General features: G+C 42.0%; 2 non-coding genes across 2 annotated transcripts; one reads left to right on the top strand and one right to left on the bottom strand.

The window, feature by feature from the left end:
* Positions 1-313: 313 nt before the first annotated feature.
* TRNAR-CCG (transfer RNA arginine (anticodon CCG)) lies at positions 314-386 on the top strand. Its single transcript has one exon. It is a non-coding gene; the product is annotated as a tRNA-Arg (tRNA).
* Positions 387-19,777: 19,391 nt separating this feature from the next.
* On the bottom strand, positions 19,778-19,882 carry TRNAL-CAA (transfer RNA leucine (anticodon CAA)). Its single transcript has 2 exons — positions 19,845-19,882; positions 19,778-19,822 (listed from the first exon to the last, which is right to left on the bottom strand). It is a non-coding gene; the product is annotated as a tRNA-Leu (tRNA).
* Between the last annotated feature and the right edge of the window lie 6,555 nt (positions 19,883-26,437).

Raw genomic sequence — 26,437 nt, 5'->3', positions numbered from 1 at the left:
CCCTATGGGTTGCAGCATCAATTCAGAACTGAAAATCTCCCTATCCCACATCTCGAAGTCATTAAAGATTTCAACAGGTTTCACATTGATGACCCATCTAACTGCTCGTCCTCTCACAGTTTTTGACAATTGTGTATTCGTTTTTGCAAGTTTTAGAGGGTGTTGTAAATAGTTTTTAGCTGTTAGTGAATTTTAATTTCAAACGAGGAACTTTTTATTAAGCTGGATCTTTGAAGTCAGCGCTTGAAAAGCCCCCTTCCCCACCATGTTACATTCTCTTTGTGTCTTATGTAAGTAACTGTCTTCGGCGGTTGGCCGCGTGGCCTAATGGATAAGGCGTCTGATTCCGGATCAGAAGATTGAGGGTTCGAGTCCCTTCGTGGTCGTCGTTTTTCGTTCGCTGGTCTGAAAGATGTTTATTGATTCAGAGCGTTTTCCCTCTTCTTGCTCCGGTCTGGCTGCCAATTAACAACTAAAGGTAGAAGTCTTATTTAAAGAGTATATACGGCGTGCCTGCCCTGCAACAAGTGCTTTAATAAAAGAACAAAGCAGAAATAGCACTTGGCCTCAAAGAGCTTACTTTCTACTGGCCCTAACAGTTGAAATCAAGCAAACGCTGGGAAGAAAACAAAAACAAAAACAAAAAACTGGTTTCCACTCCTGTGAAAGAAGTAAGTAGGAGGATAAAATAAAAAATAAGGGATGGGGGCTTCTTTAGGAAGCATCTATCCTCCTGGAGGTACTGAAGAAATGCTATTTAGCTGGAAAATGAGTATTTTTCAGGCAGAAGGAATAGCATTTGTTAATTCGCTGAGAATCTGAAATCACTAAGTATTTGCCAAATTCAGGTTGCTGAACGCTTGTGTGTTTGTGTTTGGAGCTGGGGGTGGGTGGCGGGCTGGGGAAGGAGTGTAAATCACTACAGAGAAAATCAACAAAAAGAGATAAAGTGAGTTAAATATCTGGGAACAAGCTCTCTCATAGAAATTCTGAGACTCTGAACATGATTTAAAATTAGTGTTCTCCAGATTTTCACTAGCTACCAAAAAAGGTAACTGTCATCACCAGGCAAATCGTCATCACTTAAGCCTAAAGGCAGAAACCACCAAAAGCTTTAATCCAAACTGAGCCGTCCTCTAGTGCAACCTGTATTAGGGTAGTCATGATAGGTTCAATTTTTGCAAGCGGGCCAGTGCCATAAATTGACCTGAACATTACTACAAAGAAAGCACAGTAAGCGCAGGATCAAGCAAGTTTTCATCATTTTTAACTGAGCTCCAGTCGCTTCTTGAGGAAAAGGAAGCTAAAATTGATTCTCAAGAACATTTGTTTCTGTGAGAATACGTGGTAACTGAAAAAGAATTCTTTAAAAAGAAACAATGCAATTCCCAGATTTAACACCAACGCCAGTTAACATTTACCGAATGCATACACTGTGGCTGCACTATTCCAACTATGAGAAATGCATTAATAGTCTTATTTTACAGATGTAGAAACTGACACCTAGAAGGGTATAATACATTGCCCAACACAACTAATAAAGAGTAAAGCTGGAAACTTAACCAAAATATGTTATTTCTGGAGCACAAGTCTTAATGTTTAAAACAACTTTTTGTTGTTTAATGGCATGATGCAGTGTGGTAAAATATATATAACATAAAATGTCACTTTAACTTTTTTTGGTTTTTTTTTTTTTTTTTTTTTTTTGAGACAGAGTCTTGCTCTGTGGCCAGGCTGGAGTGCAGTGGCGCGATCTCGGCTATCTCGGCTCATTGCAACCTCCGCCTCCTGGGTTCAAGCGATTCTCCTGCCTCAGTCTTCCGAGTAGCTGGGAGTACAGGCGCGTGCCACCACGCCCAGCTAATTTTTTGTATTTTTAGTAGAGACGGGGTTTCACTGTGTTAGCCAGGAAGGTCCCCATCTCCTGACCTCGTGATCCACTCGCCTCGGCCCCCTAAAGTGCTGGGATTACAGGCGTGAGCCACTGCGCCCGGCGCTTGTTTTGGTATTTTAAAGAAACAGGGTCTCATTCTCATCGCAGTCTCAAACCCCTGGGCTCAAAGGATCCTCCTGCCTCAGCCTCCCGTGTAACTAAGACTAGTCATGTGTCACAACACATGGCTAATTTTTAATTTTTTGTAGAGATGTAGGGGGCAGCGTGGTCTCACCATGTTACCCAAGCTGGTTTTGAACTCCTGGTCTCAAGCAATCCTCCCGCCTTGACCTCCCAAAGTGCTTGGATTACAGGCATGAGCCACAGCCCCTCACTTTTTCTGTCTTTTTGAAATCGCCTATTCTAGATATTTCATATAAGTAGAGTTATACAGTACTTGTCTTTTTGTATCTGGCTCATTTCATCACTAAACAAAATGTTTTCAAGATTCATCCATCTCACAGCATGTACCAGCATATCTCTCATATATATATATATATATATATATATATTTTTTTTTTTTTTTTTTTTTTTTTTTTTTTTTTTGACAGAGTCTCACTCTGTCCTCAGGCTGGAGTGCAGGGATACGATCTGGGCTCGCTGCAACCTCTGCCTCCTGAGTTCAAGTGATCCTCCTGCCTCAGCCTCCTGAGTAGCTGGGACTGCAGGCACTTGCCAACACACCCAGCTAATTTTTGTATTTTTAGTATAGGCGGGGTTTCACCATTTTGGCCAGGATGGTCTCGATCTCTTGACCTCGTGATCCGCCCGCCTCAGCCTCCCAAAGTGCTAGGATTATAGGTGTGAGCCACTGCGCCCGGCTTTATTTTTTATTTTTTATATTCTGATGCCTATTCTGCTTACGCATTTTTGTTTATTTTTATTTATTTTGCTTCTCTGCTCATCTGTCGATGGCTGGATTCCCCTTTTAGCTATTCTGAATAGTGCTGCAATGAAACTGGATTACAAGTATCTGTTTGAGTCTCTACACCTAGGACTAGAATTGCTGAGGCATAGGCTAAATCCATATTTAGCTTGTTAGGAACCACCAAACTGGTTTCCACGGTGGCTTTATCGTTTTACATTCTCACCAACAATGCATGAAAGTTCCAGTTTATCCACATCTTCACCAACACTTTTCATTTGCCATTTTCCCGATTCTAGCCATCCAAGAAAGTTTGAAATGGTACCCCATTTTGGTTTGGATTTGCATTTCCCTAGTGAATAAAGACACTGAGTACTTTCCATGTGCTTATTGGCTATTTATATATTTTCTTTGGAGAGGTGTCTATTTGATTTCTTTGTGCATATTTTTAATTGGGTTGTCTTTTTGTTTTTGAGTTGTATTAAGGTTTGGTTTGTGGTTTTTGTTTTGTTTTGTTTTTTCTTTTTTTTGGGGGGGGGTGTATCTGGATGTTAGACCCTTATCAAATATGTGATTTGTAAATATTTTCACCAATTCTATATGCTCTTTTTTCACTGTCTAAATAATGTCCTTATTTAGATAGCACAAAAGTTTTTAATGTTGATGACATACCATTTATCATCTATTTGTTTGTTTGTCTTTGAGATGGAGCTCACTCTGTTGCCCAGGCTGGAATGCAGTGGCACGATCTAGGCTCACTGCAACCTCTGCCTCCAGGTTCAAGCAATTCTCCTGCCTCATCCTGGGGCTACCGGTGTGTGCTACCACACTGCCTAAAGTGCTGAGATGATGAGTGTGAGCCACCGTGCCTGGCCTATTTCTTTGTTTGGTTGCCTGGGCTTTTGGTGTCATATAAAATAACCCATTGTCAAATCCAAAGATATGAAGTTTTTTTGTTTGTTTCTTTTTTTTTGAGTCGGAATCTTGCTCTGTTGCCCAGGCTGGAGTGCAGTGGCACAGTCTCAGCTCACTGCAACCTCCACCTCCCGGGTTTAAGCATTTCTCCTGCCTCAGCCTCCTGAGTCGCTGGGACTACAGGCACGCGTCATCACGCCCGGCTAATTTTTTGTTTTATAAGTAGAGACGGGGTTTCACCGTGTTAGCCAGGATGGTCTCAATCTCCTGATCTTGTGATCTGCCTGCCTCGGCCTCCCAAAGTGTTGGGATCACAGGTGTGAGCCACCGTTCCCGGCTGCACGAAGATTTATCTCTGTTTCTTCTAAGAGTTTTCTTCTAATGGTTGTAGCTCTTATATTTATACTATATACTACAATATATACTATAATGTTTATAATGTCTGAACCCCTCCCATAAAAATGAAAGTGCCATACCCCAGTCATTGTGAGAACCGTAAATGTCCCCAAATATATACTAGTAGGTAGCAATGCCTTGGCTAAAGACTACTGCATATTTGTACAGATAAAGAATTAGCACAGATACATTTTATTCAGTGCCCAAATAAAGTATTTTGGGGCTCAAGTTGGGCCAGGCATGGTGGCTCACGCCTGTAATCCCAGCACCCTGGGAGGCCGAGGTGGATGGATCACGAGGTCAGGAGATCATGACCATCCTGGCTAACACGGTGAAACCCTCGTCTCCACTAAAAATACAAAAATTAGCCAGGCGTAGTGGCGGGCGCCTGTAGTCCCAGCTACTCGGGAGACTGAGGCAGGGAGGGGGAGGTTGCAGTGAGCTGAGATGTTGCCATTGCACTCCAGCCTGGGCGACAGAATGAGACTCCATCTCAGGAAAAAAAAAAAAAAAAGGCTCAAGCGTTTTACTCCACAGTTTTCCTTTAATGAAAAGCTGATTCCTTTTTTGAAGAGAACGTATTTTTTATCTCAGAGTTTCCTTTTAAAAGAAGCAGCATATGTTAGTTTGTTTTCACAGTAAGTGAAGATAGGCCATGTCACAAATAAACAGGGAACAACACTCGACTGTATCTCGTAGACAAAGGAAACCTTGAGAAGTTTAACACTGTATCATAGTTTTAGACAGAACACAATAATTACATTGTTAGAACAAAGTACTAAAAGAACTGATGTTACTTTTTTTTCTTTATTTAAGAGCATAACTTAACAATAGTCCCACTTGGTCAGGCCTATGTTCCCCCCCCAGTCGATTACTGTATGATTCTAAAGCAGTGGGAAGAAGCAATGCCCTCCTACATATCAACTCACGAATTACACATACATCTTCAAAAGTTCAGAGATTTCCATTTTAACCATCTCATCAATGTTTCTACGTAAGTTTAAAATATTTTTATTTTCACTTTATGCCACTTCTTTTTTTTTTTTTTTTTTTTTTTTGAGACGGAGTCTCGCTCTGTCGCCCAGGCTGGAGTGCAGTGGCCGGATCTCAGCTCACTGCAAGCTCCGCCTCCCAGGTTTACGCCATTCTGCCTCAGCCTCCCAAGTAGCTGGGACTACAGACGCCCGCCACGTCGCCCGGCTAGTTTTTTGTACTTTTTTTTTTAGTAGAGACGGGGTTGCACCGTGCTAGCCAGAATGGTCTCGATCTCCGGACCTCGTGATCCGCCCGTCTCGGCCTCCCAAAGTGCTGGGATTACAGACTTGAGCCACCGCGCCCGGCCTATGCCACTTCTTAAAACTGAATTTCAGCAAGTACACTATGTAAGTCCAGGATTTCTAATTCTATTTATTTTAATTTAATTCATTTCAATAAGCATTTATGGAATGCAAATGCCAATCATTATGCCAGCTACATGCATGCAAATATGAGGAAGAACTGTCCGGTTCCCTTTCTCTCAATTTGTACCAGCATCACTAGATCTTTGTGACAGTCTGGGAATAGGACTACACATAGTGGTCCAGGTTTTGAACAAAGACAAGAAACCAATTTATTTCTTTTTTCATTTTTATTTTATTTTTAGTTTTAGTTTTTTGAGGAGGGGTCTCACTCTGTTGCCCAGGCTAGAGTGCAGTGGCATGAACATAGCTAACTGCAACCTGTTCCTCCTGGGCTCAAGTGATTCTCCCACCTCAGCCTCCCAAGTAGCAAGGATTACAGGCCTGCGCCACCACGCCTAGCTAATTTATTTTTCGTAGAGACAAGGGTTGTTGCCCAGACTGGTCTCGAACTCTTGGACTCAAGTGATCCTCCTGCCTCAGCCTCCCAAAATGCTGGGATTACAAGTGTGAACCACTGCACCCAGCCAACAATTGATTTCTTAATACCTTTCAAGTAATACCCAGTATTTTATAAGCCTTTCTGGATATAGTGAGCATCTTTTCCTGAAAGAGAGAGCAGGGAATCACAAATATTACAAAGCTCTGTTTACAAAGGAAGTCTCAGAAGTAAGTGACCATTTTGCCTACCCTCTGAATATCAAAGTTTACAAATATCTGCAGGCTTAGACAAAATACTCTTCGTTTCCCACCTAAGAGTCAGGAATTTAGAACTGGTCACTGGGTGAGACTGACCCTTTCCTTAAGGAGGATAATGACTGAAAACATTTATTTCTGCTAAAACAAGTTCTAGCCAACTCATTTCCTGGGCATGCTCTTGACAAATTTGCTAATATTAAGTGAGGCAAAAAGCTGCCATTCAAACATTTCAAAATTGTTATATTCAAGATATTTCCCTTCCATATCTACTCTCTAAAGGTCAATTACTAGAGAAACCCAAAGTTTTACACACATTCATCAGAGCTATAAATCTTTTTTCTCTGATATGGGTTTTCTTTTTAATGTCTAAAAAGGTTCTAATGGGAAATAAGACCTTCATTTTGAGTAAAGCATTTTCCATGTTCAGGGCAATGATGAAGTCTTTTCCCTGTATGAATTTTGGGATAGTTAATGAAGTGCGAGCTCTCAATGCAGGCTTTCCCAAATACTTAACTTTTTTTTTTTTTTTGAGACAGAGTCTCACTCTGTCGCCCAGGCTTGAGTGCAGTGGCCCGATCTCTCTCGCCTCACTGCAAACTCCGCCTCCTGGGTTTACGCCGTTCTCCTGTCTCAGCCTCCCGAGTAGCTGGGACTACAGGCGCCCGCCACCTCGCCCAGCTAATTTTTTGTACTTTTTTTTAGCAGAGACAGGGTTTCACCGTGTTAGCCAGGATAGTCTCGATCTCCTGACCTCGTGATCTGCCCGCCTTGGCCTCCCGAAGTGCTGGGATTACAAGCATGAGCCACCGCACCCAGCCCAAATACTTTACTTTTATAAGGTTTCTCTCTTGTGTGCAGTCTCTCATATGATGTCAGACCTGCATTGTGACTAAAGCTTTCTCCACATTCCTTAACGTGATAAGGTTTCTCTCCGTGTGTACTCTATGATGCTTAAGAAAGAGTGGGCTCTGATTAAAAGCTTTCCTACGAATAAGATATTTGTAGGGTTTTTCTCCAGTATGTATTCTCTGATGTTTGAGATGGTCAGAATTCTGAAGGTCTTATTCCACTCATTATGCTTGTGGATTTTCCCTCTAGTATGAAGCCTCTGATGTTCACTAAGATCTGAGCTTCAAATGAAAGTCTTGCCACACTGATCACATTCGTAGGGTCTGTGAAAAGTACAGCTTTTATAATGCAGGCTTTCACAGTGAAGTCCCTTCTATGCTCATCACACTTACAAGGGTTCTCCCCAGTGTGGATCTTCTGGAGATAAAGGCTGGTGTTCCCACTGAAGGCTTGCCACCAACTTTGTATTTACAGGGTCTTTCTCCAGTGTGGATCCTTTGCTGTTGAATAAGATTTGATTTCTTAGTGAAGAACTTTTTACATTCATCACATTTATAACCCCTCTTTCCCATAAGTATTTTGTTCAGTACAGTTTTCATGACTTCTCTATGATCTCTTTTTCCTGGAGTGAAAATGTTCTCTGTCTCACCAACAAAGAATTTTCTTAGTGCCTCTCATACCTGCCCTCAGGGTCACAAATGTTTTCAATTGTAGAATTTAAGGGATCATCACTTTTCCATCTTCCCAGGAACAGTGAGTGAGATGTTACTTCTTCAGTACTTTTTGGAACTCTGAAGTCATGCTTACATTTCCAAACCTATACTCAGGCCAGGCATGGTGGCTCATACCTGCAATCCCAGCATTTTGGGAGGCTGAGATGAGAGTATCACTTGAGCCCAGGAGGATCACTTGAGACCAAGCTAGGCAACATCTTGAGACCCCATCTCTATAAAAATAAAAAAATTAGCTGGGCATGATGGTGTGTGTCTGTAGTCCCAGCTACTCAGGAGGCTGAGATGGGAGGATTGCTTGAACCCAAGAGGTCAAGGCTGCAGTGATTGTGCTATTGCACTCCAGCCTGTGCAACAGAGCAAGACTGTCTCAAAAATAATAAATAAACCTACACTCACCTAACATGGTGAAACCTCATCTCTACTAAGAATACAAAAAATAAGCCGGGTGTGGTGGCCCAAGCCTGTAGTCCCAGCTACTCGGAAGTCTGAGGCAGGAGAATTGCTTGAACCTGGGAGGTGGAGGTTGCAGTGAGCCGAGATCACCCCACTGCACTCCAGTCTGGTGACAGGAAGAAAGAAGAAGGAGAAGGAGTAATATTAGCTTTGAGTTTTATGCAAGTCACTATAGTGACAGTGTGGAAGATGGTCTTCAGGGAGAAATGGACAAGACTGGCCGTGCACAGTGGCTCACGCCTGTAATCCCAGCCCTTTGGAGGCCGAGGCAGGCAAATCTCTTGCTGTCAGGAGCTCAAGACATGCCTGGCCAACATTGTGAAAACCCATCTCTACTAAAAATACAATTATCTGGGCATGGTGGCACGGGCCTTCCAGGTACTTGGAAGACTGAGGCGGGAGAATCATTTGAACCGGGGAGGCAGAGGTTGCAGAGAGCTGAGATCGTGCCACTGCACTCCTGGGATGGATGGATGGATGGATGGATTTAGAGAAAAGGTCTCTGTTGCCCAGGCTGGAGTGCAGTGGTGTGATCTTGGCTCACAACAACTTCCACCTCCTGGGTTTAAGTGATTCTCCCACCTCCACCCCCAGAGTAGCTGGTACTGCAGGCACACACCATCACACCTGGCTAATTTTTGTATTTTTTGGTAGAGACGGGGTTTCACCATGTTGACCAGGCTGGTCTCAAACTCCTGACCTCGAGTGATTTGCCCACCTCAGCCTCCCAAAGTGGTGATCCTGGGTTTTAAGCAGAATAGGGGACATACCACTACCCACTTATTGAACGTATTCTAAATAAGTTTTCTTATCCTAAATTATTTTATATTCTAATATTGGAATCGTCTGAGTCCAGGGTGGTCAAGGCTGCAGTGAGCTATGATTGTGCCACTGCATTCCAGCCTGAGTGACAGAGTGAGACCCTGTATTAAAAAAAAGAAAGGAAGGAAGAAAGAGAGAGAGAAAGAAGAAAGAAGGAAAGAAAGAAAAAAGAAAGAAAGGAAAGAGAGAGAAAGAGAAAGAAAGAAAGAAAGAAAGAAAGAAAGAAAGAAAGAAAGAAAGAAAGAAAGAAAGAAAGAAAGAAAGAAAGAAAGAGAGAGAGAGAAAGAAAAAAAACGATAGAAAATGGTTGCCTGCAGGTTGGGGGAGGTTGGGAGATAGGGAGTGACTGCTAAGGAGTTTTTTTTTTTTTTTACTTTGAGGTGATAAAAATGTTCTAACTCTGATGGTGATAATGTTTGTACAACTCTGAATATTGTAAAAGTGATTGAATTGAATGGTGTGTAAATTATATCTCAATAAAGCTGGTAAAAATTTAGTGATTCAATAAAATCCCTTATTTGTTCAATGTACAGTATTCTGTCAGTTGAGACAAAAGTTACATTCGAATTTAGATTTAGATTTTATATCTTCAGCTTCTATCTAGAAAGAAAAGGCATTCACTAGTAATTATTAGGATGATTGTTCATTGTTATGTACACATAACTTCAGTGACTCATCTGATAGTCCTTTAACAGACAGGAGTACTAGTGTAGTTACTATGTTTTTATGTAACCAGGTAGGTCTTATGTTATATCTTATTTGTCTGAATGAAAGATTATTGAGTCTTTAGCAGGGGAAAAGAGATAATCTCTGCACTGAAGATTATTTTAATGAGTGGTATCAAGTAATGATATACACAAAATGGGAAATAATCTTGGCCTTAATGAACCATGTATTCTATATGTAGAATATAGAATACATGGCTTCTGTAAACAAAAGTTTCCAATATTGGAATATAAAAAAATTTAGGAAAAGAAAGCTTATTTAGAATACATTCGATGAGAGAGTAGTGGTATGTCCCCTATTCTGCTTAAAACCCAGGATCACCACTTTGGGAGGCTGAGTGGGCGAATCACTCAAGGTTAGGAGTTCGAGACCAGCCTGGTCAACATGATGAAACCCCATCTCTACCAAAAAATACAAAAATTAGCCAGGTGTGGTGGTGCGCGCCTGTAGTCCCAGCTATTCGGGAGTCTGAGGCAGGAGAATCCCTTGAACCTGCAAGGCAGTGGTTGCAGTGAGCCAAGACTGTGCCATTGCACTTTAGCCTGGGTGACAGAGCAAGACTGTCTCAAGAAAGAAAGAGAGAAAGAGAGAGAGAGAGAGAGAGAGAAAGAGAGAGAGAAGGAAGGAAGGAGGGAAGAAAGGGAGGGAAAGAGAGGGAAGGAAGGAAGGAAGGAAAGAAGGAAGGAAGGAAGGAAAGAAGGAAGGAAGGAAGGAAGGAAACGCAATTTAATTCAGTTCAACTGTAGTTGAGCATTTGGGGTGGGGTGCGGGGTTGGGGTGAGGGGTTGGAGACAAGCCCAGGCTGGTCTTGAACTCTCGGCCTCATGTGATCCTCTCTCCTCAGCCTCACCCAAGTGCTAGGATGATAGGTGTAAACCACCGTGCCCAGCAGGACGGTCAAGAAAATTGAAACTGGAAAGTACCTTGGCCTTTTACCCCAAATCTACACAATTTTACACAGTGGCAGTGCTTTTTCCTCTAACCCTATAATAGAATTCTGCAGGAGAATTATTTCAGGGAGTTCACCTTTTGTTTTATTAGAGAGTTAAGTAACATTGGGAGGTTGGGGTGATTTTGGAAGCTTCTGGAAATAAAGGGGGGTTTAACAGACATTAACTTCATCCCGCCTTGCAGATAAATGCCATTTTACTTTGAAAAGCAGTAGGTGGGGGTGGGGGGCGAGAAATAGAAAATTCCATCAGTTTTGTAAAAACTTTTAGAGGATAATGTACTCTGTTCCATGAAAGAATCAGAAATGTGAGCAATGCAGGGAGAAGCAGGGTAAATCCAGACACACATGATGGGTTCCAGATGAGAAACCATTATCTTCCATAGCAAATTCTGAAATGAATTTAAAATCTCCTATTACATAGTCTGCAGTTTACCTTGTTTTCTTGTTGGAGAAAGTGGTTTTGTGGAGTCCAAGTGTGCAGAGGGCACCTAGGATTCCAGAGTTAATGGGACTGGAGGGAAAAAAGCATAACCTGACCCAGATTCTGCTGCTCACCCCTCCAAAGCCAAATATTAGAGGGGAGGTTTGGTGGGAGGAAAAGCAGCTTTTAATCTGAAATCCAGCAAATTGAGAAGATGGAACACTAGTGTTCTACAGTACCACCTTAAATTTTAAAATTTACCATAGGGTGTTGTAGCAGGACGAGCTGCAGACAAAACTCCTCAGACACCGGATTAAAGAAGGAAGAGGTTTTTTATTCGGCTGGGAGCGTCAGCAGACTCACGTCTTAAGAGCCGGGCTCCCCGAAAAAGAAATACTTGGCCTTTTTAAAGGCTTACAACTTTAAGGAGTCCACGTGAAAGGGTCATGATAAATCGAGCAAGCATGGGAAACGTGACTGGGGGCTACATGCATCAGCTAACAGAACAGAAAGTTTTACAATGCTTTTTTCATACAGTGTCTGGAATTTACAGATAACACAAGTAGTTTAGGCCAGGGATTGATGTTATTATTATTACTTTGTTTAACTCCTAGGGCCGGGTGGTGGTGCCAAGGTTGTCTGGCTATTTATCTTTTGTTTCTCTCTCTCTTTTCTCCTGTCTTTGAACTAGGCAAGGTGAGGGGAGGAGGGCAGCAGGAGTAATAGTGGTCTCCTCCCTTAGTGTTTGTTTGTTTGTTTGTGACAGTCTCACTCTGTTGCCCAGGCTGGAGGCCAGTGGCGCAATCTTGGCTCACTGCAACGTCTGCCTCCTGGGTTCAAGTGATTCTCCTGCCTCAGCCTCCTGAGTAGCTGGGATTACAGGCATCTGCTACCACACCCAGCTAATTTTTGTATTTTTAGTAGAGACAGGGTTTCACCATGTTGGCCAGGCTGGTCTTGAACTCCTGACCTCAAGTGATTCATCCGCCTCAGCCTCCCAAAATGCTGGGATTACAGGCGAGAGCCCCAACTCCCAGCCTACCATAGGGTTTTTAAATTGACATTTAATATGCGAGGTATGCGGAAGTGGCACAGGGTGCAGGGTCTGTTTCTTGTTCACATGGCTGTCTTGGATAGTTGCCTGTCCAGAGGCCTGGTTGGCTTTATCTTGACTTTGGCCAGATGGTGAGGATAATTGTTTGAGACTCCCGCCAAGTGGGAGGATTCTGCAAGGTGGGCTGAAGTGCCCGTTTGTTTAGCTGTTGTGGATTCTTAAACTGGAGCATAATTAGATAAGCATGCATTGCCAAAGGGTAGGGTCTACAGAGGGAAAGAATGGAGAGGTGAGAGGGGAGAAAAGGAAGAAAAAGAAAGTGGGTGATTTTTAAAACTGAGGTGTCTGGTTATAAGAGAGAGAATGAGGAAGCAAAGCGAGAAACAAAAGGGAAGTTTTCACAGAAAACATTACCACAGTCATTAATTTTGAGGCTAATACTTCAAACCTCCCTATTAATCTACCCTCTTTTCTCTCCCTTTATTTCTTGTCATCATTACCTTGAAGTTAATGCAAATAAGAATAAGGGAGGAGACCACCACTCATATTGTCTTATGCCCATTCTGCCTCCAAAGAAAGAAGAAGTAAAAACTAAACAGAAGAAATGGAATCCACAGGCAGACAGCCCAGCACCACGCCCTGAGCCTGGTAGTTAAAAAGCAACCCCTGACCTAACTGCTTGTGTTATCTACAGATTTCAGACATTGTATGGAAAAGCGTCGTGAAAATCCCTGTCCTGTTCTGTTCCATTCTGATTACCGGTGCATGCAGCCCCCAGTCACGTACCCCTGCTTGCTCAATCAATCACAACCCTCTCATGCGGACCCCCTTAGAGTTATAAGCCCTTAAAAGGGACAGGAATTGCTCACTTGGGGAGCTTGGTTTTTGGAGACACGAGTCCGCAGATGCTCCCTGCTGAATAAAGCCCTTTCCTTATACAACTCGGTGTCTGAGGGGTTCTTGTCGGTGACTCGTCCTGCTACAAGAATAATTGGAAAACTTACATATAAGCACTTGTATATAACAATGTAAATGTCATAGAATTTCTCAATAAATAACCATTACTATTTCAAACAAAAAAAGAACACTGATCAGCCAAAAAATTAGTTCATGTTGGAGGGTGCTTGCTGAGATGTAGTGAGATTGATATCTGTAGTCTCTACTTTTTAACAGATTTGTTAAAAGATATAATGACAACAAATTCAGTTAAAAATCTAATTGACTTTTATTTGAGATTCATGAATGAGGCATGAATCCATTATACAAAAGAGAATGAAGGTTCCCACTGGGCAGTAGCAGAACAGTATGTTTTGTAAAGCGGGAAAGGAAGCAGAACAATAGTGGGGGATAGCTGATTCATGAACGTCAGGTTGCTTTTCTTGTGAGACTTATGTTAAAGAAAAAATTATTCAATGATACTTGTTGCTCAAGCACAGTAGGGAAGACTATGTTCAGGACCATTGCAATCGGTATAGAGACCACTGTAATGGGGTCTTGCAGGGTGGAGAGAGATTGGGCTTGTTAAACGAAAATTATAATAGGCCATTGTTTTGGACTGAACTCCTGTGCTAGGCCCCAGTACACCAGGCCAAACCAAAATAGAATCACTCATGCTAAATGCCACATAATCAAACTTTAAGGAAGCAGATAGATCTCCTAACAGTCGAACGTTTCCTGAACACAGGAGATAGATGCCAGTCAACCTGAATTAGGTTAACAAGAAAATCCCTTCTCCTTTCACCCTTACAAAAAAAGGAACTTGAAGTAACCTGATGTTAACCAACCAGCATTTTCCCCCTGTATTGTTCTGTTTCCTTGTTCCCACCTTACAAAATCCATTGTTCTGCTATTGCCGAGTAGGAGCTTTCATTCTATTTTGTAGAATGGAGGCTGACCTAATTCATTAATCACAAATAAAAGACAATTAGATCTGTAACTCAAGTTGTTTTAATTTTGTCTGTTGACAGGCTCTACTCCATAGCATGGGCAAGTGGAAATGTATAGCCAAGGATCAGGGTGGGAGTCAATGGATGGTAAATTACTAAGAGGAAACAACAGGGATAAGCAGAATTCTGGCTAACCCAACCTAACAGGTTTCTTGCTGAAGACCTGCCAGGGTGATCAGACATCACCTGGCCAATGGTGGAGGATGAGGAACCTCATCAGATATGAGGATGATCAGATATCAAGGATGATGGGTTCTTGCTAAACTGATTTAGCAGGGTTCTTTACTAAACGGATTTTACAAGGCAGTGCACAGATGGGTCTAGGAGAAGGTTCAGAGGTCTGACTAAAGTTTGGCCAAGCAAAGAATTTTTATGAGTTAAAACAGAGGGGACTTCTTTGTTAATCTGACTCAGGTTGACTGGAATCTCCTCTTTTCAGGAAAACCTGGTCTGTTTGGGGGACCTGTTTCCCTAAAGCGACAATTTGATTTTATGGCATTTAGCATAAGTGACTCTATTTTGGTTTGGTCTGTTGTGTTGGGGTTTAGTGTTTTGTCAATCCAAAACAAGAGCTTTTCATAATTTTTGTTTAAAAAATTCATCTCTAAAACCCAATTCTGGCCGGGCCCGGTGGCTCATGCCTGTAATCCCAGCACTTTGGGAGGCCCAGGCGGGCAGATCACCTGAGGTCAGGAGTTTGAGACCAGCCTGACCAACATGGAGAAACCCCTATCTCTACTAAAAATACAAAGTTAGCTGGGCATGCCTATAAGCCTAGCTACTCCGGAGGCTGAGCCAGGAGAATCACTTGAACCCGGGAGGCAGAGGTTTCGGTGACCCGAGATCATGCCATTGCACTCTAGCCTGGGCAACAAGAGCAAAACTCTGTCTCAAAACAACAGCAACAACAACAGCAAAAAACAATTCTATGAAATCGTATTAGCTGAATAGTGGACGGATGTGTTCAGTTTTGAAGGTAATAATCGCATCAATGTCTCATGTGAATGCTGTCAGAAAAAAGTGTAAACAAGTTTCAAATGGGGAGAAAAGATTCCTGAGTACCTTGTCAGGGGCATTTTTCATCGATTTTGTGTTATCTTACAACTCTTCAAATTATAGAAAATTGAGAATAGTCCAAATGATTTTCATCCATAGAAATACAAATGAACTATGTTCAGTGGAATGCAATTGATCATTGCTCTGAATATTGACACATTTTTAAAAAGTTGATTGGGTTGGGCATGGTGGCTCACGTAATCCTAGCACTTTGGGAGGTCGAGGCTGGCGGATCACTTGAGGCCAGGAGTGAGATCCCATCTCTATAAAAAAATTTAAACATTAGCCAGAAGTGGTGGTGCATGTCCCAGCTACTTGGGAAGCTGAGGTGGGAGAATCGCTTGAGCGCTGGAGGTGGAGGCTGCAGTGAGCCTGCAGTAAGCCGTGATCACATCACTGCATTCCAGCCTAGACAACAGAGAACCTGTATCAAAAAAAAAAAAAGTTAATTTTTGTTAAAAAATAGTTACAGAATTTTAGAAATCTACTCTTTTTTTTTTTTTTTTTTTTTTTTGAGACAGAGGCTCGCTCTGTCGCCCAGGCTGGAGTGCTGTGGCCGGATCTCAGCTCACTGCAAGCTCCGCCTCCCGGGTTCACGCCGTTCTCCTGCCTCAGCCTCCCGAATAGCTGGGACTACAGGCGCCCGCCACCTCGCTCGGCTAGTTTTTTATGTATTTTTAGTAGAGACGGGGTTTCACCGTGTTCGCCAGGATGGTCTCGATCTCCTGACCTTGTGATCCGCCCGTCTCGGCCTCCCAAAGTGCTGGGATTACAGGCTTGAGCCACCGCGCCCGGCCTAGAAAACTACTCTTTAAGAGGAAATTTATCTTTCCCGTGTCACTCACAGATGACTCTTGGAATTATCGAGAAGCTACTTCAGCCCTTTTTCCCGCCTATCCTTTGCTTTTCCGTATAGGAAGAGGAATGATTAATCTGAGTAAGTGTTTATAAGCGTTTTTACCTTCTTTGGCTCACATTTCTGTTTTGGGTGGCATTAATGTTGTCGATAGAAAGAGTCAAAGTCTGTAAAATATTTGAAGAGATTTATTCTGTGAATGAACAATGGCCTGTGACACAGCCCTCAGGAAATCCTGAGAACATGTGCCCAAAATGTTTTGGCTACAACTTGGCTTTATACATTTTAAGGAGACATTAGACATCAATCAATACATAAAAGATATACATTGAGTGGGTCTGGAAATGCAGAACTGAAAGTGGGGGTGCTTCCAAGTCATAGGCAGATTAAAAGATTTTCTAATTGGCAATTGGTTGAGTTATTATCAACAGAAAGTAATGGGATAAAGGGTTGTGAAGACCAAGCTTTTATCATGCAAATGAAACCTCCAGGTAGCCAGCTTCAGAGAGAATAGATTGTAAATTTTTCTCATTAGACTTAAAGAGTTTTTTTTTTTTTTTGAGACAGAGTCATACTCTGTCACCCAGGCTGGAATGCAGGATGATCTCGGCTCACTGCAACCTCCGCCTCCCGGGTTCAAGCAATTCTCATGACTCAGCCTCCCGAGTAGATGGGATTACAGGCATGTGTAACTATAACCAAATGATTTTTATTTATTTATTTTTGTATTTTTAGTAGAGACAGGGTTTCACCATGTTGCCCAGGCTGGTCTCAAACTCCTGGATGCCAACAATCCTCCCACATCGGCCTACCAAAGTGGTGGGATTATAGGCATAAACCACTATGCCTAGCCTAAAATCAACTTTTTAAAATCGAATATAACAGTCTCAGAAAAGTAATTTATGGCAGCATCCTTGCTTTTTTTCCTCTGGAAATTAACAGGAGAAACAGCTGCTATCTCCTCCTCCTTATATGATCTTCTTTTTTCCAACTCACCTGGTTCTGCAAAAGGAACTGTAATTTTTTTTAGAGTCATCAAAGGTACTTATCTGCTCATCTGAAAAAATCATCATTAGGGTAGCAGCTGTACATGAACATGTTATATTATACCATATATACACATTTATTTATTTATTTATTTATTTATTTATTTATTTAGAGACAGAGTCTCACTCTTGTCGCCCAGGCTAGAGTGGAATGACGCGATCTCGGCTCACTGCAACCTCTGCCTCCCTGGTTCAAGCGATTCTCCTGCCTCAGCCTCCCGGGCAGCTGGGATTACAGGCGCCCACCAACATGCCCGGCTAATTTTTGTATTTTTAGTAGACACGGGGTTTCACCATGTTGGCCAGGCTGGTCTCGAACTCCTGACCTCAGGTGATCCACCCACCTCGGCTTCCCAAAGTGCTGGGATTACAGGCATGAGCCACTGCGCCCGGCCAACTTTTATATATTTAATAATAATAAGAGAAATCTTATGACAATTAGTTTCATTTCCCTGACATAACCTTTTAAATTCCATTTCATATCTCACTTTCCCACAGTTAATTTAAGTATGGCAGGAATCTGGTACAGTTTGGAAGTGCTGTAGTTAAAACTGTTTGGTTCAGGGGCGGGGCGTGGTGGCTCACGCCTGTAATCCCAGCACTTTGGAAGGCCAAGACCGGCGTGTCACCTAAGGTGAAGTAGTGAAACCCCATCTCTACTAAAAATACACAAAAATTAGCCGAGCATGCTTGTAGTCCCAGCTACTCGGGAGGCTGAGGCAGGAGAATCGCTTGAACTCAGGAGGCGGAGGTTGCAGTGAGCTGAGATCATGCCATTGCACTCCAGCCTGGGTGACAAGAGTGAAACTCAACCTGAAAAACAAAAAACTATTTGGTTCAAGCTATCTGAATTCAGAATGTTGCTTCTCAAATGGAACAACTTGATTATGTCTATGATGAATGTCTCCTGAGAATTCTATTGTCGGATAAAGCAGCTTTCTTTCCTTCTGTCCAGTCTCATATTCTATGAGGCTAAAATCAATAATCAATGTGTTAATCTGTCTAGGAGCTGAAAAAAATAAAAATAATTTTAAAATTGAAATTAAAATCACTTAAAACAGTTATGAGTGATCGTAATGACAGAGAAATATATGGTTATGCAGATAGGAGTCTTCAGTAGCTTGTATTAGACATTTAGATCTAAGCTTAGATCTAGAATTTACATTCTTCTCCTGAAAAATAAGGAAATCTTGTAATGTGGAAATAAGTTGAAAAGAAAAAGAAAGAAAAAAAGTTTTAAAGGAAATCTTGGAAGTTGGTGTTCCTGAGGCAGAGCCAAAGTCGTTTAACTAGAATATACACTCCGCATGGGCAGAAAAAAAATTTTTTTCTTCATCTTTAATTTTATATTTTTACTCCTATATCCTCTGGGCTGCATCTCCTGACATATAGTAATCATTCATTAAATTACGATAATTGAAAGTATTCTAAACGTTGAGTTAAAAAAAAGAAGTGGTTATATCCATGCTATAGAATGATTTGCAATATTTTTCTTTTTTGTTTTTGGAGACCGAGTCTCGCTCTGTTGCCCAAGTTGGAGTGCAGTGGTGCCATCTCGGCTCACTGCAACGTTCGCCTCCGGGGTTCAAGCGATCTCCCTGCCTCAGCCTCCCGAGTAGCTGGGATTATAGGCGTGCGCCACCACATCCGACTAATTTTTAGTAGAGGACAGGGTTTAACCATGTTGGCCAGGCTGGTCTCGAACTCCTGATCTCAGGTGATCCGCCCGCCTCAGCCTCCCAAAGTGCTGGGATTACAGGTGTGAGCCACTGTACCCGGCCAGCAATATTTCTTTTGTAAGAGAAAAGAATGAGTGTTCCACATGGAAAGAACCCAAGATACATTAAGTGAAAAATGTCATAGAACCCTATGTATAGTGGTATGACTACATTTCTGTAAAAAAAACCCCAAAATGTTATACATATATGCGAATGCAGAGAAAAAAGAACTGTAAGAAATACAATAAATTTTTCACGGTGATTACATTTGGGAGAGGAAGGTACAGCTTTCATATTTCATTCAGTGGTTAAAATGGTACTCAATTTTGACTGAACGGTAATGATCAGATGCCGAAACGAGTGTGAATGTGCATAGTTTACGAAAGACATTTTTGAGAACGGGCTACATGAGTTTTGAAAATAGGAGAGCAGAGGACCTGTGTAAGATTTTTAAAGACACTGCACTGTCACGAGCCACAGGGCTGTGAGATTGGTAAGAAAGTGCTACAGCAAGTATCCAGGGGAGGGCTTGGATCTGAGACACAGCGTGTGCTGGTCGAGAAGCGGGAAAAGAATCAGCCCAGAGCCCCTTCTCTCCATTCCCTCGGCGAGGCAGGAAGCTACCTGGGTTCCGAATTCCACGACTTCCGGATTATCTCGCATTGCAGCACAGACACCAACCTCTAGTAATCTTTGCCATTTATTAGGCGTTTTTTACCCCAAATCTCGCGGCTTCGTAAAAATATCGCGATGCTTCCACTTTTAATGTTTTTAGTTTGGACAATCCCTTTGAGAAAAATTTAAAAGCCGATTCTTAAAAATATACGTTGGTAATTGTTTATGCCTACTGCTGAGATCAAGATACCTCAAAAGTAATGAGAGGAAAAAAAAATCATGTGTCAGAAGTGGGATTCGAAATGAGAGAAAAAGAAAATCATGTGTCAGAAGTGGGATTCGAACCCACGCCTCCATTGGAGACCAGAATCCCCAGCGCGGGGAAGCGTAGCTTGAGTCTGGCGCCTTAGACCACTCGGCCATCCTGACACCCTGCGTGAGAGAGACGATTTTTCCACTAAAATAGAGATCAACAAGCAATGATTTTTGTGACGTGCATGCACGCAGAAACGCGATGACGTCAGGGTTGCTTGGTAACAGAAGGGAAGGAAGCCACTTGTGGATTAAAAAAGGAAAAGACTTCGCAGGACTAGAAAATGTTTATGCATAAAACTGGATCAAGTCTCTTACGGGCCTTACAACTGTCATCCCCATCTCGAAAAACGCGTGCAATTTTTTTTTTTTTTTTTTGCCCCCAGCCTGCCCAGGTTTCAGGAAGGAAAGAACATCTTTTGCTTCGGTCGCTGGATCGGCTCTCCAGCGTCTGATGTTTACTGAAATCTTGATTATGGTTAGCCTCCCCCTAGGACTTCATTGTTTGGAAGACGGTGAGGAACAAAACAAAACCCTAACAAAAGACCCCGGTTCTATGGCAAAGTCCCCTTTTAGCCCTTCTATTTTGGTTCCATTTGTCACTGCCTTGCCACTCGTCGAAGTTTGTCTTGGGCTCTGAAAGTCGCAGCCGGAAACGGCTGGGAAGGTCCGTACAGGGACCACATGGGCGAGGCTGGTGTCCGCGCCGAGGGATCGGCCATCCCAGGTCGGGGAAACTCCGGGAGCGACGCGCTCGCCCGCGGCCTTCCTTATCGCTCTCAGATATTGCCGATTAATGGGCCCCGAGCGTCCACTGCCAGGTCGGGGAACACGGCGGCAGTTTTTAAGGGGAGTGCACCACATCGCCTAACCCACTTTTCTAGCTGTTCCTCAGGCTTCGCCAAGCAATCTGAGCACCAGGCCGGGAAACCCCGAGGTCACAAATTTTAATGGAGCCCTGAAACTAAACAGAAATCATGCCTCCCACTAGAACAAGAGCCCCTAGAGGCCGGGGACACTGCTAAAATAACATGTGTAGACCAATGCAGTCCAGGTAACAGTGCCTGGCAAACACGGTAGAGGTTCAATAAATGTATTTTAACTCAACCGTCTTAACTCTTGTATTTGGGGCTGTGAAGTTCAGATAGAGGAAATATAAAGTTGGATATTTTAATTAGATTTTGTCCTAACACGTTACTTTTTTGTATTTATTAACATAAAAAAATTTTATTTTCCGTTTTGTAAGGCAAAGTTAGGTCTCTTTTCTGCATGGAAAAATAACTGAGTTTCAGTAGGCTCTATCTTAATTTCCATTGACTTGCTTGGTTTCATATCCTATTTTTGATAGAGAGAAAATTAGTTCGAGAAGTACAGTGAACACTGGTTCCCCAGTCTCCCTCCAATACATGAGATTTGTATATTTTCTTTCGATTGGAAGGAAATTGTCCAGGAAGTGATTCCCAACATGGCAACTGTAATCTTACCCTACTTATAATTATTTTTTTCTAATTGCAAAGTACACACAAATTGTAGAACACACAAACATGTCAAAAATTAAAATTACCCATAATCTCACTAGTCAGAAGTAACTATTAACATTTTTATATATTTAGTCTTTCATATGGCATACATTTTTTCCAAAAAATGGTCATGTGTGGTAAATAATTTGCTAACTTGCTTTCTAAATGAGTATATTACGAACATATATACCTGCTAAGTACTATAGATATTTTGTATAAATTTTTTTTTTTTTGAGACAGAGTCTTGCTCTGTCGCCCAAGCTGGAGTACAGTGGCGAGATCTCGGCTCACTGCAAGTTCCGCCTCCCGGGTTCACGCCATTCTCCTGCCTCAGCCTCCTGAGTAGCTGGGACTACAGGCGCCCGTCACCACGCCCGGCTTTTTTTTTTTTTTTTTATTCACGTGTTAGCCAGGATGGTCTCGATCTCCTGACCTCGTGATCCGCCCGCCTTGGCCTCCCAAAGTGCTGGGATTACAGGAGTGAGCCACCGCGCCCGGCCTGTATAAATCTTAATTACTGCAGATATTCCATATCAAACTGGTATTCTTGAACACTGAATTATTTCTAATTTTTTATTTTCATGAGCAATGCTGTAAAAACTATCCTTACATAAATATTTTCAAACATCCATAATTATTTCCTTAAATTTCTAAAAGTGAAACCATTATATCAATATTTATCCAGCTTTTTTTTTTTTTTTTTTGACTGAGTTTTGCTCTGTTGCCCAGGCTGGAGTGCAGTGGCATGATCTCAGCTCACTGCAACCTCTGTCTCCTGGGTTCAAGTAATTCTCTTGCCTCAGCCTCCCGAGTAGCTGGAACTACATGCATGCGCCACCACGCCCGGCTAATTTTTTTGTATTTTTAGAGACAGGGTTTCACCAAGTTGGTCAGGCTGGTCTCAAACTCGTGACCTCAAATGATGCGCCCGCCTCGGCCTCCCAGTGCTGGGATTACAGGCGTGACCCACCGTGCCCAGTACATTTTAATAGGTAAAAAATGATATGGCTTTTTTTTTTTTTTTACAGATTTGTTATTAGTGAGGTTCAATATTCATGTTTAAAGGATTTTTATACTTCTTCCTCAGTAAACTGCTTACCAAATTTTTATGAGGTGTCCATCTTTCCTTATTGATTTGTAAGACTTATTTTATGAAAAGTAAACTCTTGGGATACAGTTTCTATTTACCGAGAACCCAAGCAGAAATTCCTCTCTCTTACTAACAAGAATCCCATTATGTCCCTTAAACATTTAATTATTTCCATCTTATGGAAACTAGGAGTCATACAATTAACAAGGTTCCCATGTCAATTTTTAAAACCCAACTGTGGCCCACATTTAGTGTCCTCGTAATGTTTTCATACTATAGATTTACCTCTAATCATGGTCATTTTTTGTGCCATCTTTTTTCTTTTTGTTTTTCTTTCTTTTTTTTTTTGAGATGGAGTCTCACACTGTCAGCCGGGTAGGTGTGCAGCAGCGCAATCTTGGCTTGCTGCAACCTCTGCCTCCCTCGTCCAAGCAATTCTCCTACCTCAGCCTCCCAAGTAGCTGGGACTACAGGCGCCTGCCACCATGCCAGCTAATTTTTGTATTTTTAGTAGAGACAGGGTTTTTCACTATGTTGGCCAGGCTGGTCTCGAACTCCTGACCTCGTGATCTGCAAGCCTCGGCCTCCCGAAGTGCGGGGATTACAGGTGTAAGCCACCACGCCCGGCTGAACCATATTTTTTTTCTTTCTTCCTTTATGGCATGTTAAACTCCTGATATCTCAATTTTATGGTTTTTTGTTGTTGCTGTTGTTGTTTTTGAGATGGAGTCTTGCTCTGTCGCCCAGGCTGGAGTGCAGTGGTGCAATCTTGGCTCACTGCAACTTCCGCCTCCTGGGTTCAAGCGATTCTCCCGTCTCAGCCTCCGGAGTAGCTAGGATTACAGACAGGCTGACCACCATACCTGGCTAATTTTTGTATTTTTAGTAGAGATGGGGTTTCACCATGTTGGCCAGGCTGGTCTTGAACTCCTGACCTCAGACGATCCATCCGCCTCGGCCTCCCAAAGTGCTGGTGTGAGCCACCGAGCCCAGACATGATTTTATGTTTTAAATGGCTTTAAGTCCTTTTTGGAATAAGGTAAAATATAATTAAATATGTAAATATTTTAACTATTTACTAATAATATTTATTGCACAATAAGACTCCCCACAGGCCATTCTACATTTTTATGAAAACATCTGTAAGAATTTTAAAAGGCCTGACAAATTATTTAAAGTGGGAAGCAGGGCGACTAAAAGAGAAAGAAGCTGACAATGGTGGTCTATGAAAATGGAAAAGAAAACAAAACAGGATTTCATTTCCAACCTTGAAATGAGTCCCTTGACCGTTTTGTGTGAGGTTATATAATTTGATTTTCCGATATGTCCAGGATTACGTGAGATTAACAGGGATTGGGGTGGAAATTGAGATGAGGCTGTATTCAAATGAGATTGACCATAAATTGGTAGTTGTTGAAGTTGGGAGATGATATAGGAGGGTTTGCTGTGTATTTTCTTCATTTTTATGTATGGTTAAAGGTTTCCATAGTGAAGAGTTCATTCAATACAGAAAAAATAAAAAATCACCAAGTCTCATCAAAAGCATCTATGCTAATATTTTGGCATATTTCTTCCCAGTTTTTAAAGAAATATGTAGGTTGAAATCTTTCTAATCTAAATTAGTATTTCTCACTTTTTTCTATTATATTCTTTTTGAGCATCAAAACCCTAAACTGGGTTTGGCAATCACATCCCATACAAATCCAAGTTCTTCACATCCTCTGAACGAAGAATCTGGTAGAGACGTGTGTATCTGTAAAGGTTACCTTCAAATGTCCTGCTTACATTTCAAACTTCAAATGCAAAATTAATTCAACAGATAAGCCAGATCTAAGAAATCTATCTTCCACAGGGAAAAAGGAAATGTAATGGGGCAATACTGTCAAATGGAAGTACTGTTTGGCCTGGCATGGTGGCCCATGCCTGTAATCCCAACGCCCTGGGAGGTTGAGGAGGGAGAATCCCTTGAGCCCAGGAGTTCAAGGCTGCAGTGAGTGATGATCTTGCCACTGCACTCCAGCCTTGGTGACAAAGACAGACCCTTTCTCTAACGCTCATTTGGTTGGACTTATTATTCTCAGAGACTTCATATAGGAGGAATTTCTGGGTTCAACAAAGTACAGGATTTAGTAAGGTGCTTACATCATTAAGTCAAAATTTATTGCAGGATGGAGCTAGTGGGCAAGTCTCTTAGTCTCAAGAAAAAGGGCACTAAGAAACACAGCCCAGGCGTTTAGGCTTCCTTTTACATTACTGTGGTCTGCAATGAGGTCTCCTGGAGCACAGGTTTCACTTCTCCCCAGATTGTCTTTAGTTGGACTCTACTTTTTTTCACGTTATTTTCCCCCTCTCCTAATTAACTAACTTTTCAAAGGATAGAAGCCATGTTCTCCTGTATTCTCTTCAGGAGCAAGTTCAGCTGGGGCACCCAACACTGGCTGAATTGTCTGTTTGAATAAAATAATGTCTTTCATTTGTGAAGAAACAACTCAACCACCACTGGTATGCTAAGAACCTTTTTTGATTTTGCTGGAAGGAGATACATGATTTCCATCTATACTCTTTGGTCTGGATCTCCGATAACTAAAGGCATTAACAAATGGCTCTCATTTACCATCTGATAGCTATTTGCTTTTAATTTCATAGTGCCTTTAAGTGTTAGGCAGTTACATGCATTCTCTCATCTTCTCACTTAATTGTACATGGTGGAGGGTGGGGGCCATGTTCAGTTTCCCTTTATTCTTTGAACCTATGCTCTTGAGGAAGATGGTCTTCTTTGCATGTTGGCCTTTATCAGAAAAAACAACAGCACCTGAAGACACACAGGCATGTGCACGTGCATGCATGCACAAACATACTTCCTGGAACAGCAAAAGAATTAAGGAAGGAGAAGTTATTGAAACCCTAATGTATAATTAAGAATTGCAGATGTTCTGAGGAAAGAGGGGAGACAAAAGAATCACAGTGGGGCCCCATGTCTGCCTTTAGTGACTCAGTTTAGTGACTCAGTTCTTGAACTCAAAAGCTGCTTACCTTTCTGCAGATGAGTAAACTTAGAATCACAAGTTCATTTAATTCCATTCAAAATGGCAGGCTTTTAAAACTAAAAATTGAAATAAGAAACTATAAACACACCACCCACAAGAACTAGAAGATAACCAATAACACATGTCAACCTATGCCCTATCCTCTATCCCATCCTCTCTCACACTCCATAGGTGACCATTCTATTTTTGTTCATATTATAAAGGGTATATAAGGTATACAGTCTTCTGAGACTTTTTTCACTAGGCATTGTTGGTAAAATTCTTCACCCTCCTAGATACATCCCCATTCAAATCGCAAGAAATTTTCTTGAATCCAACAAGATTGTTTATCTCTGGTCCAGCTGATGCTGTCAATAAAAGTGCAGTAAGATGCCACTCCTAAAGCACTAGGTCTACTGGGAATAAAGCAGACCCAGTGTGGGATTCTCTAAGTAGCTTGGAGACAGCTCTATCACTGGGGCAGCAAGAACCAAAAGTCCATCCCAAGGGCACGTTTCCCTGGACTGGTACAAGGTATCCTCTTTGTGAGCCGTTATTCTTGCTCCCTGCCCCAACTGACTAAGTTAAGTGAAAGTGGAAGATGACTTTGAATAGGGCTGTTCACCCCATTTGCCAGTTGCAGATCCTTGAGTTTAGAGTAGACAGTTATAACGCAGACATCCCAGGTCAATGAACTGGTACTCCAAGGCTTCCAGTCTCTGCTCTGCCCCTTCTATGCAGGAAACCATAATCGATAACATTGTGGGGCAGGATCTAATGTATGTGATCATGTGTTCCATCCCAGTTTGAATCCTGGCTCTGCTGCTTCCTAGCTGTATACCCTGGGTAAGTCATTTACCCCCTCTGCTGCAGTTTATCTGTAAAGGCAATAGTACATACTTGATAAAGTTATCATGAGCATTAAGTAAGTTATTGTGCATAAAGTTCTTCATATGATGTTCCAAGCACTGCTCTATGTTTGTTAGTAGTATTTATGTACGTGTGTGTGTGTGTGTGTGTGTGTGTGTATATATAT

This window comes from Macaca mulatta, chromosome 4 (genome assembly GCF_049350105.2).
Source record: "Macaca mulatta isolate MMU2019108-1 chromosome 4, T2T-MMU8v2.0, whole genome shotgun sequence".
NCBI lineage: Eukaryota > Metazoa > Chordata > Mammalia > Primates > Cercopithecidae > Macaca > Macaca mulatta.
Note: the sequence above shows the minus strand (reverse complement) of the source record. Positions and strands in the feature narration are given on the sequence as shown.